Consider the following 14,387-nt stretch of genomic DNA (forward strand, 5'->3'; position numbering starts at 1 on the left):
CTTATGTGTTTTAAAAGCTTGTTATGTGTCCTGCACCTGCGAGCACTACTATATTAGAGGGGTCCTACACTTTCCACAGCCTGGCCCTTCAGGAGGGGTTTTTTGGACTGTGTCACTTGTTCTCAGTTGTTGTGACTCTGGTTACTTTATCTGCCTACTCATAGTGATGTTTTGGACCCTCCACCAAGTGTGTTTTGATTTGTTTGCTGAAGTAGCCTTTATGAAGCTTAGCCACATTTGTAAAAGGTCAGTTGTTCTTTACATTTCCCCATTATGTTTTCTTCATCTACGCATCTCTTAGACACTTAGGTTGTCTCCATGGCTTGACTATCATAAATAATGCCTGAAATCTGCTGCTTTCTTGTTGCCTCTGGATTTGGCAGGTGAGCCACTCATGGATTTTGGATCCTGGCTCCAAAACTTTTGCATTATGCAATTTCAGACTTTGTTTGAGCTTCTGCCTACCCACCCCTACCTCCAGGCTCCTCACCCGACTGGTTCCAGAAACTGGCCACAGTGGGACTGGGGCTGGGGTTGCAAAGGGTCTGACTTAGAAAACAGTACTGAATCCACCATCAGGCTGGGCATAACTTCAAAATCCGACTGGGTCCAACTTAGAACCAACTACTTCTATAGTTTAGTCTGAGCTATTTTCTCCAAGAAACCTAGCCACACGTTAGTCTTTTCCAAACCAATTTATCAGTCAGTGCTTTGTTTCAGACAAGAGAATTCATTCTACATAAGTAGAAAATTGATTTATTCCAAGTTATTTGATATCTTACCAAATGTCTACAGGGACAGTGTACCAAGCTTGGATGCTATACAGCTTGAAACAGGAAAAATGCCTATCATACCATAAAACTGTTTCCATGGAAATCCCACTTCTTTTCTGCTGGTTAATTGAGTCTATGAAACAGGAACTAGAGGCCAGCACTTTTATTAGCCAATGAGGCAAACCCTACAACTCCATGAGGCCATACTTGCCAGGACTCCTTAGTCACAGAATGTTAGCTCTCACCTTTTATGTCTCCTGCAGATGAGTCTGTTTGATGGATGCTGGTCAAATTTCTACACCTAAGAGAACCTGGGAGTGATCATTTAATAATTCTACCTAGGGAGGCCTAGATTCATGATATTGGAGAACCACCAAAGTAGACAGGGATATTCAAAAGATTTGGGGCTTCCATAAATGACAAATGTGTCCTGAGAACCATGTTCATATTTTTTACCCAACAATCTTTTCCTGATATTTTTGCAACTATTTTGATTCCATTAGTGCTTACTTCCCAAAAGGCCCACTTGCACCTGTGGAAGAACTTAAATGTATTAAGAGGTAGCTATTTCTACTTTTACCAGTGTGGCTGACATGAAGACAGAAGTATGTTTGCCAGATCACTTATTTTCTATGTATGTCTAAGCTGATATATGTTGACTAGATTTACAATTAGAAAAGTTACATAGTTTCTATTAGAAATGGTTCTTAAGTTCTTTGTCTCCTGTCAGTCTGTCTCCTGTCTCCTGAATCCTGTCAGTTAGATCCCCTTGTTGCTGTTGTTTTCCTAATTGGTTTTGAACAGTGCTAGAACAAATGCCACAGATGAGGTCTTTAGGCTTATTTATTTCATCATGTACATAAGCCATATTGAAAGTTTAAAATGTCTTGCAAAGTTGCTTAATTTAGTCCTATATGAGAAGATGGAGGTTTTTCTATTGTGAAATATACAAAGATATAAGGGAAGTGAGTAGCATGTGACACTTCAGTCCAGAAAATGATTAATATTTTCTCTGGGAGAGCAATGGGATCCTATCTTGATTTTCATCATAATGACTTCTCTCAAGCCAGCAGTAGAGGGCTTGTGCTCTACAGATTTGATATAGCAAATGGCTAAGACAAAGCTTGGATCTTCCTCCCTGGCCTATTCAATAAATACCTGCAAGATGTAACAATGAAAGAAAATTTCTCCTTTCTTTCAAAAGAAAGCTCTTTTCAGCTAGCAATCCCATAGCACACTGAAGGGATAGAATTATGTGGGAATGTAAAAGTACCATACCTCTCAGGTAAATGGACACTTACCCTGTGCAGCTATGAAGAGGTAATTGGAGTCTGAAGTGTAAAGTATAATGGACAGTTATTGAGGCATTTTGAAGTGGTTGGGCTGTATTTTGCACTATCTGTGTGATAACATTCTTCATGGTCTGTAATCTTTTGTGTAAGTTTGCTTTAGGAATTTAATAAGTTTAGAGTTAGAAAATTTGAACATCTCTCTCAGATATCCAAAGATGGCCTGTCTCTGACTCCCAGGGAAATCACTCCATGGATATCATGCACAAAAACCATTTCAGTATTATTTTGTTTATTTTTAGTTACAGGATAAAAAAATAAATTTCCGATTCTGTGTCTCCCTCTCTCTCTGCCCCTCCCCCATTCATGCTCTGTCTCTCTCTGTCTCAAAAATAAATAAACGTTAAAATAAATAAATACATACATACATACATACATACATACAGTAGTCTCTGGCTTTAGTATTTTCTCACATGATAAGATCTGAGCTTCTAAACCTGGGGGGTAGTCAGCTCTGATGAAAAGGGTCAGGGTTTCAATTCTGTATCCAAGATCTTCAACTCCTCAGTTTATGAGCTGAGTTGTATTCTCACAAGACCTTAATCATAAACATCACTTTAACAGCTACTCTGCAGGTACAGATGATTACCTTCTTCAATAGGGTTAGAGAGTGTAGTAATTAATTTGTTACTTCTCTTAAGCTTAGCAGTATTCTGAGAGGTGGAAAATTAAAGGAATTCACTATTTATAGTCTTCCTATACATTTGTACAAGTATCTAAATCAGTACCCACCCCTGTATTGTTCTCTTTTATCTCAGTGGAAGAGGAACCATGTGAATGCATGCCAAGCATTGCACAGGTCTTTGTACATGTATGATCTGTATTTGATACCAAGTTCAACATGAGCTGGATTTAACAACAATCTTCCTCTATTACAGTTGTTATATGTGATCATTAGAGAGAACTTGAAGAAAACAAGAGTTTTCTCTGAAACCCAGAACCTGCCTATGCTCTTGACCCAAATGCTCATAATTCTTGTGGAAAATGATAAATTATTCTTATTTCTAGTTTCAATTGTTTTCTTCACACTTCTGCTCCTCAGTCTACAGTTGTTCTCTAGTCTCCCAGTTTTCATCTCTTTCATGTTATTTCTGAATTTCTCCTCCTTTCCCTTCACTACCAAACTTTAGGAAATTGTTGTGCACACTCATATTTATTTAACATTTCTGATTCATGGGTCAGTACACTAGCAACTGTTTTCAGACTTCATGAAAATAGTTCTTACAGAAGCTACTGAAGTCAATCTTACCACATAGCTCTGTTCAGTCTCCTGCTTCCTCCTTTGTGTGGTCTATGATACACTTGACCATGTAGTACTAGGATATTTCCCTTTAGATCCTTGATAGCACTGTCTTCTCGTTCATTTTCTAATTCTTATACTGTTGTTCCTTCATCTCCAAACATGAGTTCTCTTCCTAATCAAGTACCTTGTACACTGGTATACCCTACTGATCTCTCAATTCTCTCTTTTGTCTCCAGAATCTTTCTCTAATTGATAGCTTCTACTGCCATACCTCTAATCACTAATATTCTCTACCCCTAAACTATTCAGAGAAACCTAATTAGTCACATATATGTTTAATCTTTGTGCCCAATATATAATTTATTTCAGAGATAATATTTTAAGCTACCAAATATGCACACCTAACCTTTTTTTGCCTTCTTGCTTTAAAAAGAAACATAGTGTAGGAAGCTGTAGTACCTGTGTTATAATCTCAAGAGCAAAGGCAAACATAGGAAGGATAATAGATTCAAATTATGACAAGAGTCTGCATCTCTGAAGGTGTTTCTGAGCAGCATTTATGAAAGCAAAAAAAAAAGCCCCTATAAAGTTAATATTAGTGGAAAGTCTGTGATTTGCAGCTAAATGCATTCCTATATGATACATTCATCTTCCTTTTTCCAACATTTCTTTCCACCTCTAAATCCCCTCATATTTATTTCTCAAATGACAATTATTTCATCATCCATACAGTAGCGAAAGCCTTTTAACCACTGTGATTTCATTCTTCTCCTTCAACCTGCATGACAATGGTCCCCTGATATATTTGATCTTTTCCTGCCTCCATTCCCACTGTCATTCAAAAATACGAAATGGACAATTACAAATATTATCTAGTTGATATCCCATGTTCAGTGTTCTCCCACACCCAAATCATGTTATTTTCCAGAGATTCTCAAACTACATGTGAAGATGCAACTATATCATGATCATTTTGTTACTGCTAACAAAGCTACAAAGCTTTTGAGTAATATGCATGTTTTATATAATAAAGAAGATACTAGAATAATGCTCTAATATTGTTTTGGTTAGGCAATTTTTATTTTAATTTTTTGAGAGCTAGGGAAAAGGGTAAAATGTAGCTAGTGTATTAGTAACCATTTTAGATATTACCAGGGGATTGTTTTTTCTTTCCATGTGAACACCATCTTCTATGCATGTCAGGGCAGAGAAAGAAAATTGAGGATCATAATATAAAAGTACATTTTCTTAGCAAGAAGAAGAAGAAAAGCCTTGAATGAGTCCTTTGCTCTCTATATACTTACTGTCCTCTTTTTCCATCACTTTACACAATCCTAGCATTCTTTCATTTTCCTTGCTTTGAATAATGTGTTGTCTGTATCTGAATTATCCTTTCCCCAACTGGTAAGCTCAGCATATCACCTCTTCCAAGAAACCTTCTTTAGATACTACCCAGACTGTAATGAATCTTTCTCATTTGAAAATGCTTCTATTATGGTATTCATCATGTGTTGTAACTACAACTATTCTCCATTGTCATATTTACCTAAAGCAAAGTCTGTATTTATTTTTAAATAGCATTTTTGTTAATTGTCCACTAGAAATTGTTCTGTGTTCATTTTTGTGGTGCTCAGGCATGACCACAAAAGAAGATACAGGAGAGGCTCAGGAAAAACAAAGTTTGTTATACCTGCAGGTCCTAGGGTTAAGATCAAGGGGAGAACCTCGGCCACTGTCTCTACTGGAGTTTCCATAGGAAAGTTGAGGCAGAGTAAACCATGAAAGATTGGCTACAATGAATAATTTCTGAAGGCTCTAATCCATAGGTGTAATGTCTAGTTGCCTGGTACCCAGTCTTTGGATGATTAAAGCAGAGGGAGGAATAATGCTTCCTGGGTTATCAGCCAGGTAAAGGAGGTAGGGTTCTGTATCCATTAGTGTGCTTATCAAAGGCACGCTCTAGGCTGAGCCTTTTGCTATCTTTAAGCATTGGGTAGCACTATGAGGGGCAGCCTCTCCCCTGCCAGGAAAGTCAAAACATAAAAGTAGGAAATAGAAATTATAAACAGTACAAAAATGAATTGTCCCATGAAATAATTAGAAAAATGAAATGGAAAGTTGGTTCTAGTCAAGGAGCCTCCACAGAAAGTGAAGTGTTACATTGAGTTTTAGGAGAGAAATGTAGACATCCTGGGAAAAGTAAATGTTAGCACAGAACTGTTTGTCTCTTAGCTTTCAATTTACTAAGATACTTGTAAAAGATGCTGATGCTTTGATGCTACATTTTTAGCATCATACTGGTACCTGGTCAGAGTGGTTTGATTAATTGTGCATATTAAAATTGGCCCTTGAACAACATGGGTTTGAACTGTGCAGGTCCAGTTGAACACAGATTTTTTTTTTTCTGATAAACACCATACAGTACTGTAAATATATCTTCCCTTCCTTATGATTTTCTTAATAACATTTTCTCTAGGTTACTTTATTGTAAGAATATGGTATACACTATATATATACAAAATATGTGTTAATTGATCATTAATGTTATGGATAAGGCTTCTGATCAACAGTAGGCTATTTGTAGTTGTATATTTTTAACTGTGTTGGGGGGGGAGTTGACACCCCTAATCCCTGCATTGTCCAAGGGTCAACTTTCTCCTTAGGCTCTCACTGAATTGTTTAGTAGGATTGTGCTTTGTCTTTTCAAGAACCAACAAGATCTCAGGGAAAAATTCTGCTAATTGGGTATTAGTGGCTTTTGAATTCAGTACAGTGTTTTTGAACACCTACTACGTGAAAGGCATTATGCTAAGGGATCATCAAATCTGAGTTCTTTTATTCTAACTTCCAGATGAGGCATACTGAAAGTATATTATTAAACAAGCATTTATGAAGTACCGTATTTGTGTGTGTATGGATAGAAGATAGCTATTCAGCACTATTTTAACAGGTATGATAGTAGAAAATAATAGCCCTTTTAAACTTACACATAGGCAAATATCAGAAAGCCAAAACAAATGTAAGCACATAAGAAAGTGTTTGGGGAACAAAAAGCCATGAAGGATCACTGCCAACTCGTTCAAGCAGTGCAGACTCGTTGAAGTGCACCATCTTGAATTTCATTAAACAAAATCATGTAATATCTGAGGAGAAGGGAAAAGGATTCCCCTATCAAGGAAAGGAGGCAGAAACATAATAATGGAGAAAGAGAAGCCAAGGGCCAATTTCAGAAGTAGCAAGAGATAGACTGAAGTTGTAAAGTAAAGCAACCAAAGATGGAGTAGGCCAAATTGAAACCTTTGGAAAACTTTTTAAACAAGAATTTTTTAAATTAAACTTTGCCTTTTATTTGTTATTGCTACAATTTTATTTTTTAATGTTTATTTATTTTTGAGAGAGAGAGAGAGAGAGACAGAGCATGAGTAGGGGAAGGGCAGAGAGAGGTAGACACAGAATCTGAAACAGGTTCCAGGCTCTGAGCTGTCAGCACACAGCCCAACGTGGGACTTGAACTCAGGAACAGCAAGATCGTGACCTGCCCAAAGTCAGACACTTAACCAACTAAGCCACCCAGGTGTCCCTGTTATTACTACAATTTTAGCTGCTGATTATGTGAAGCAAGCAGAGTCCAAAGGATATATTCATTCATGTAAGGTTCATAGTAATCTTGTGAGGTATGAAATATTAACACCCTTTTACAGATGGGACCCTGGTGTCCAAAAAGAGGAACAGAGTGCAGGAGTCCATGCAGATCTCCTAGTGTCTATGGTGAATGCTCTTAGCCACGTTGCTATAATATCAAAGGGGTACTTGGAAGTATAGGACAAAAGTAGAGTAGAAATGGCAAGCCCTATAAGGAAAAAGTTATTGCCAGTAGTTCTTGGACCTTTTAATTTATCTAGATGCAGATGAAGAAATTGGATTGAAAAATGTAACCAAGATACACTTCTTACTGTAACATTAGACACCTGTAAGGATCTTAGAGTTTTCATTCACCCTGATATTTAAGGAGGCAGGAAGCAATGCATACACAGAATTAGGTATCTCAGTGTGTCAGTCATTCTTCTCTTTCCGTGCCACTGTAGGCATGCTCTCATTTGTAGCCTTTGCCTTTATTTTCTGACACATAAGAAAAAGGAATATTTGATAAAGAATATAAAATGCAAGTGATCAGACAAGGCTTTAGACAAATATTTTAGTTCCAGAATGTTTATAGCATGTGTTTTGATGTTTCTAAATTACCATATGTTTTTATTATAAACAGGGACTGCTTCATTTGTTGAATAGCAATGATACATTACCTTGACTGTTTCTGACACTGAGTTTGAAACTTAAGAGGGAAAAATTATCCTCTAACATTAACCTCTAAACAGAGAGACAGAGCATGAGTAGGGGAGGGGCAGAGAGAGGTAGACACAGAATCTGAAACAGGTTCCAGGCTCTGAGCTGTCAGCACACAGCCCAATGTGGGACTTGAACTCAGGAACAGCAAGATCATGACCTAGCCCAAAGTCAAACCTTTAACCAACTGAGCCACTCAGGTGTCCCTGTTATTACTATAATTTTAGCTGCTGATTATGTGAAGCAAGCAGAGTCCAAAGGATGTATTCGCTCATGTAAGGTTCATAGTATTCTTGTGAGGTATGAAATATTAACACCCTTTTACAGATGGGACCCTGGTGTCCAAAAAGAGGAGGAACAGAGTGCAGGAGTCCATGCAAATCTCCTAGTCTCTATGTTGAAGATGAAGTCTCTAGATGCAGATGAAGAAATGGGATTGAAAATGTAACCAAGGGATACACTTCTTATCATAACATTAGACACCTGTAAGGACCTTCAAGTTTTCATTCACCCCAATATTTAAGTAGGCAGGAAGCAATGCATACACAGAATTAGGTATCTCAGTGTGTCAGTCGTCCTTCTCTTTCCCTGCCACTGTAGGCATGCACTCATCTATAGCCTTTGCCTTTATTTTCTGACACATAAGAAAAAGGAGTATTTGATAAAGCATATAAAATGCAAGTGATCAGTCAAGGCTTTACACAATTAACCTCTAAATTAACCTCTAATATTGACTAGTAATTTTTTTAATCTCCACACTGCTAAGTAGGTAAGAAAAATATTGCTACCATCACAATCCCCCAGTTTTTATCTCAGAGTACAAACCATCTTATTTTCTTCATGCAACCGAATCCTGGCTGGAGTTGTGTGGGATGATGCGGCAAAGGCTGTAATGAACAACTCCAACATCCCAGAACTGTGTCTGCCTGACAGAGCAATGTATACAAACCCGTTCCTAGCTTTTATTGGGCTGCACCAAGTGTACAATTCTCCAGTGAGCCCAGGAGTCAGAAACTGTCAATTACAAAGAAATGGTTGGCAGACTGAATGAATATTTGTGTGTAATTATCACAGCATCCACCAGCAGCAAAGACTCCAGAATGGTGCACACAAATGTTAGTGTCCTTTCCCTGCATAAAACACCCATTTTTACACTGTGTGATATCAATGCCTAACAGAGGTGATGAGACAGGATGCAGGCAATTTATTTTGCCAGCCACATGTAACCCAAGATGTTACTCATCACTGAACAGCTACTGCTTTTGCCAAAAGCATTATTTTCAAAAATTTAAGAGTCTAAGCTTTCCTTTGGCCATCCTAGAGCACCCTTTTCCTCTAGCTTTATAGTCCTAAAGGACAATGATCAGGTCATGCTTTTATTTTTTTTTTTTAATTTTTTTTTCAACGTTTATTTATTTTTGGGACAGAGAGAGACAGAGCATGAACGGGGGAGGGGCAGAGAGAGAGGGAGACACAGAATCGGAAACAGGCTCCAGGCTCCTAGCCATCAGCCCAGAGCCCGACGCGGGGCTCGAACTCCCGGACCGCGAGATCGTGACCTGGCTGAAGTCGGACACTTAACCGACTGCGCCACCCAGGCGCCCCAGGTCATGCTTTTAAATAGTCACAAGCTCTCAAGCAATGAGCCTTTCCAGAGTCTCTTTTCCTCATATATAAAAAGGGGGTTGATGGATATTTTAACTCAGATATCTTAAGATATTGTAATACCCATATTTCCTTTCCTTTCCATTTGCTTTGTATTAGTTCTTCAGATTGTTGAAAGAGAAAAAAATAAGAATTACCACCTTCCCTGAATAGTGATGATGGTTTTTTTATTTGAACTATATTTTATTTTTTGTGTGGCTAAACACTCCTTTGAAAATCTAAAAAATGGTCTGCATCTTCCTGTCAAAAATGTTCATAGGTATACATGCATACCTACCCATGATGACTTCATGGACATGTGATCTCTGCAGTCACACAGGGTCTGCTGCTCAGTAGTTTCTCACACTTACTTTAACATCTGCTGTCACTATCTTGAATTCTTAGTAACTTTTGATTTTGTGTTTTGTAAAAGAAGTCCAATGGGATAATGCAACATGAGCAGAGAAGAATGGGAAGTAGGTGTGTCCCCTGTGCTTGCCTTTCTATTTGTATATAGAATACCCAACACCCAAGAAGCATGGGATTCCAGTGGACCCACAGCATGTGGGGTGAAGCAAGATTCAAATCGAGGACAAGGTAAATGTGTACATCTACTACAGATAAGCAGGGAAGCCAAGAAGCCAAACTTTCAAATCAAACCACAACTTGCTCCAAATACAGAAAGGTGACAATGGTGTTCTGAGAAACACAATTAACCAGGACCCTTGTGGTATCCTTTCTTGTTTCTTCTACTTACTTGTATTAACCAATAACCTACACTGAAAAAATGACATAGAAAGAAAAGATTGGGCAACCCATAGTCCCTTTTCCATTAAGTCCTTCCTGACATGTCAGAAAGGCATAAGTAATGAGTGTAGACAGTGTATTTATACCAAGAAGTGAAGTAAAAACAGTTGTGTTAGTTTTGTACAGTGTTTTTGCTGCTCTGGTGAGAACAAAATACATAATTACAAACTACAAAATAAGAATTATGGAAGTTTGGTCATTTTGCATACAGGTTAAGTGCTCTTATATTTGTATTGCACAGTATACAGATGATCCTTGAACAGTGTGGGAGTTAAATATGCCAACTCCCCACTACACACACAGTAAAAAAAAAAAAAAAAAAAAAAAAAAACAACAAAAAAACACCACATTCAACTTTTGACTCCCTAATAACTTAACTACTGATAGCCCTCTGTTGACCAGAAGCCTTACCACAACATAAACAATTGATTAACACATACAACATACAAAATATGTATTAAATGCTGTATTATTACAATAAAGTAAGCTACAAAATTTTTTTAAGCTTTTTATTTTTTTATTTTTTTAATATATGAAATTTGTCAAATTGGTTTCCATACAACACCCAGTGCTCATCCCAAAAAATGCCCTCTTCAATACCCATCACCTACCCTCCCCTTCCTCCCACCCCCCATCAACCCTCAGTTTGTTCTCAGTAGAAAAGAAAATGTTAAAAGAAGATCCTAAGGGAGAGATCTCAGAGAATGATAGTAGAATAAGAGGCTGGTGAGCTTACCTCCTTCCATAGACACACCAAGGCAACAACTACGTGTATTGCAACTGACTCTGAAAAAGATCTGAAGACTGGCCAAACAGATCTTCCACAGCTAGACACGGAGAGAAGTCCACATCAGAAAAGATAGGAAAGGCAAAGCTTTGACTGGGAATCAGCACTCTGGCATGACTACCCAGACATAGGAGGGATATCATAAGCAAGAAGGAGTAAGGAGAATAGACCCCACATCTGGTATCCCCTAAAAGGAAACTGAGTCTCCACCAATAAAGAGCCAGCATGCTAAATAACTTGGCCTAAGATACAGCCCCAAAGCAGCAATTTTTAAAGTTCCTGGGATATACATGAAGGATATTTATTAACTAATTTTAGCATAAATTCTATAGGGGCAGGATCTGCAGGATCTTTCTCTGGGAACAAAAGCACTGGTAGGTATCATTTGTTGTACCTTCTCCCAGCCTAATAACCAGGCACTTTCAGGAACCAGTGCTGACATTCTCCATCTACCTTGCTACCACCAGGAGCCTTGCCCTGACATTCGTACCTGATCCAACCCACCTCCAGCAGACAACACTCCAAAGCAGCTCCTCCATGACACCTGGGGAGGATGGGAGAAAATCCTGCCCATCAGTGCACCCAGGGTTTGTGCAACTGGGCCTCTCAGCCAGCTGCACAGACAGAAATCCCTACATACCAGTATGACTTGACTCCAGCAGTCAGTCACAGCTCAGCCACAACAGAAGGGCACACATAACTACAAAGAGGACATGGATGGAGCACTTGGTTCTGGTGACGAGAGGAGATTGTTCTATAGGGCAGGAGAAGAATCCTTTTGCATAAAGCCACTGCTTAAAGATCAGGAGATAGAGATGACCTCCTAATAGGTAAAAACAAACATGGAGAGTTAGACAAAATGAGGAGAGAGAGGATTATCTCCCAAATGAAAAAAAAAAGGACAAAAATCACAAGGAAAAAAGGATAAAAGAAATAGAGATAAGCAATATGCCTGACAGAGTTCCAAGTAATGGTCGTAAAAATACTCCCCAGACCTTAGAGGGTACAGAAGAATGAGTCAATGATTGGGAAGAATGGGTAATAGAAAGCAACTAGGGTGAAAAGCAATAAGAATGAGAATAACAAACGAGGACTGATTAAGGGACCCCGCAATATCATCAAGAATGATATTCACATTATAGGGACCCCAGAAGGAGAACAGAGAGAAGGGAGCTGATAACCTCCCTTAACTAGAGAAAGACACCTATCCAAGTCCAGGATGCACAGTGAGCCCCAAAATGAATCCAAGGAGAACCACCAGACAGCTAATAATTAAAATAACAAAAATAAAGGGAGAAAATGATAGTAATACAACCGTAAAAGGGGACTTTAAAACCCCACTTACATTAATGGATGGATCAACAAGACAAAAACCCAATAAGGAAATAGTGGCTTTGACTTACACATTCTTTTCAAAGGGCACATGGAACATTCTCCAGGATAGGTCAGTACATTTAAGAAAACCATAATTACATCAACTGTTTTTTCCAATCTCAATGGTACAAAACTAGAAATCAATTGAAGAAAAGAACTGTAAGAAACACAGACATGTGGAGGCTAAATAACCTGTTACTAAAAAAACCAGTCAATGTTTTATGAAATGAAAAATGAAAAAATTAAAACTAAATGAAAAATATCAATGAAAAAGTTAAAGAGGAAATCAAAAACTACAGAGACACAAATGAAAACAGAAACACTACAGTTCAAAATCTTTGCAATACAGCAAAAGTAGTTCTAAGAAGTTTATGGCAATACGGACCTATCTCCAGAAAAAAAGAATATCAAAAAAATCTATCCTTAAACCTAAAAAAGCTAGATAAAGAATAAAGCAAGCCCAAAGTTAGTGGAAGAAAGCAAACAATAAAGACCAGAAAGGAAATAAATAAAATAGAGACTCAAAAAAGGATAGAGAAGATCAATGAGACTAGAACCTCGTTCTTTGAAAAGATAAACAAAACTTAGAAACCTTTAGTGAGACTTATCAAGAAGAATAGAGAGGACTCAAGGAAATAAAATCAGAAATTAAAGAGACACTACAGATATACAGAAAATTATATGCCAGACAGTTGGACAACCAAGAAGAAATTGACAAGTTCCTAGAAACATACAGTCTTCCAAAAGTGAAATATGTAGAAATACAAAAATCTGAACAGACCAATTACTAATAATGAAATTGAACAGGTAATCAAAAATTCCCAACAAACAGAAGTCCAGGATGAGATGCATCAGAGGTGAATTCTACCAAACCGTTAAAGAAGATTAAATACCTATCTTTCTTAAACTATTCCAAAAGGTAGAAAAGGGAGGAATGTTTCCAAATTCATTCTATGAGGCAAGCATTAACAAAACCAGACAAAAACTTTTAAAAAAATTACAGACAAATATCCCTGATGAACATAGATGGAAGTATCCTCAGTATAATATTAGCAAACCAAATTCAACAGTACCTTAAAAGAACCATTCACCACAACCAAATGGAATTTGAGAGATGCACATATAGTTCAATGTGCACACATCAATCAACATGATACACCACATTAACAAAACAAAGGATAAAAATTATGATCTCAATAGATGCAGAAAAGTCATTTCACAAAATTTAACACATATTCATGATTAAAACTCTCAACAAAATGGATTTAGAAAGCAAAATAAAGGCCATATATGACAAACCTACAGTAAATATCAACAATGAAAAGCTGTAAGCTTTTCACTATGATCTGGAACAAGAGTAAGTATGTCTACTCTCACCACTTTTATTAGACATAGTACTGAAAATCCTACCCATTAAATTCAGATAAGAAAAAGAAATAAAAGCCACCTATATTGGTGGAAGGAAGAAGTAAAACTGTTACTGTTTTCAGGTGACAAGACAATATATATAGAAAATCATAAAGAGTCCACAAAAAATCTAGAACTAATAAATAAATTCAATAACGTTGCAAGATGCAAAGTCAATATACAGAAATCTGTTGCATTCCTATACACTAATAATGAAATAGCGGAAAGAGATATTAAAGCAATCCCATTTCTAACTGTATTAAAAAGACTAAAATACCTAGTAATAAATTTAACTAAAGAGGTCAAAGACCTATACTCTCAAACTATGCTGATAAAAGAAATTGAACACAACACAAACAAATGGAAAGGTATACCATGCTCATGGAAGTGGAGGGATTAACATGTCGCTACTACCCAACGCTATGTACAGATTGATCAAAATACCAACAGCAATTTTTACAGAACTAGAACCAAAAACAGCCTAAAATTTGTATGGAAACACTAAAAACTACAACTAGCCAAAGTAATCTTGAGAAAGAAAAACAAAGCTGGAGTCATCACAATCCCAGATTTCAAACGATACTACAAAATTAGGGTAATCAAAACAATATGATACTGGCCAAAAACCAGACATATAAACCAATAAGGCAGAATTGAGAGCC

Source organism: Lynx rufus, unplaced genomic scaffold, assembly GCF_022079265.1.
Source record: "Lynx rufus isolate CCGP_SWC_20201006 ecotype Redwood Valley unplaced genomic scaffold, mLynRuf1.p SCAF_8, whole genome shotgun sequence".
Lineage (NCBI taxonomy): Eukaryota > Metazoa > Chordata > Mammalia > Carnivora > Felidae > Lynx > Lynx rufus.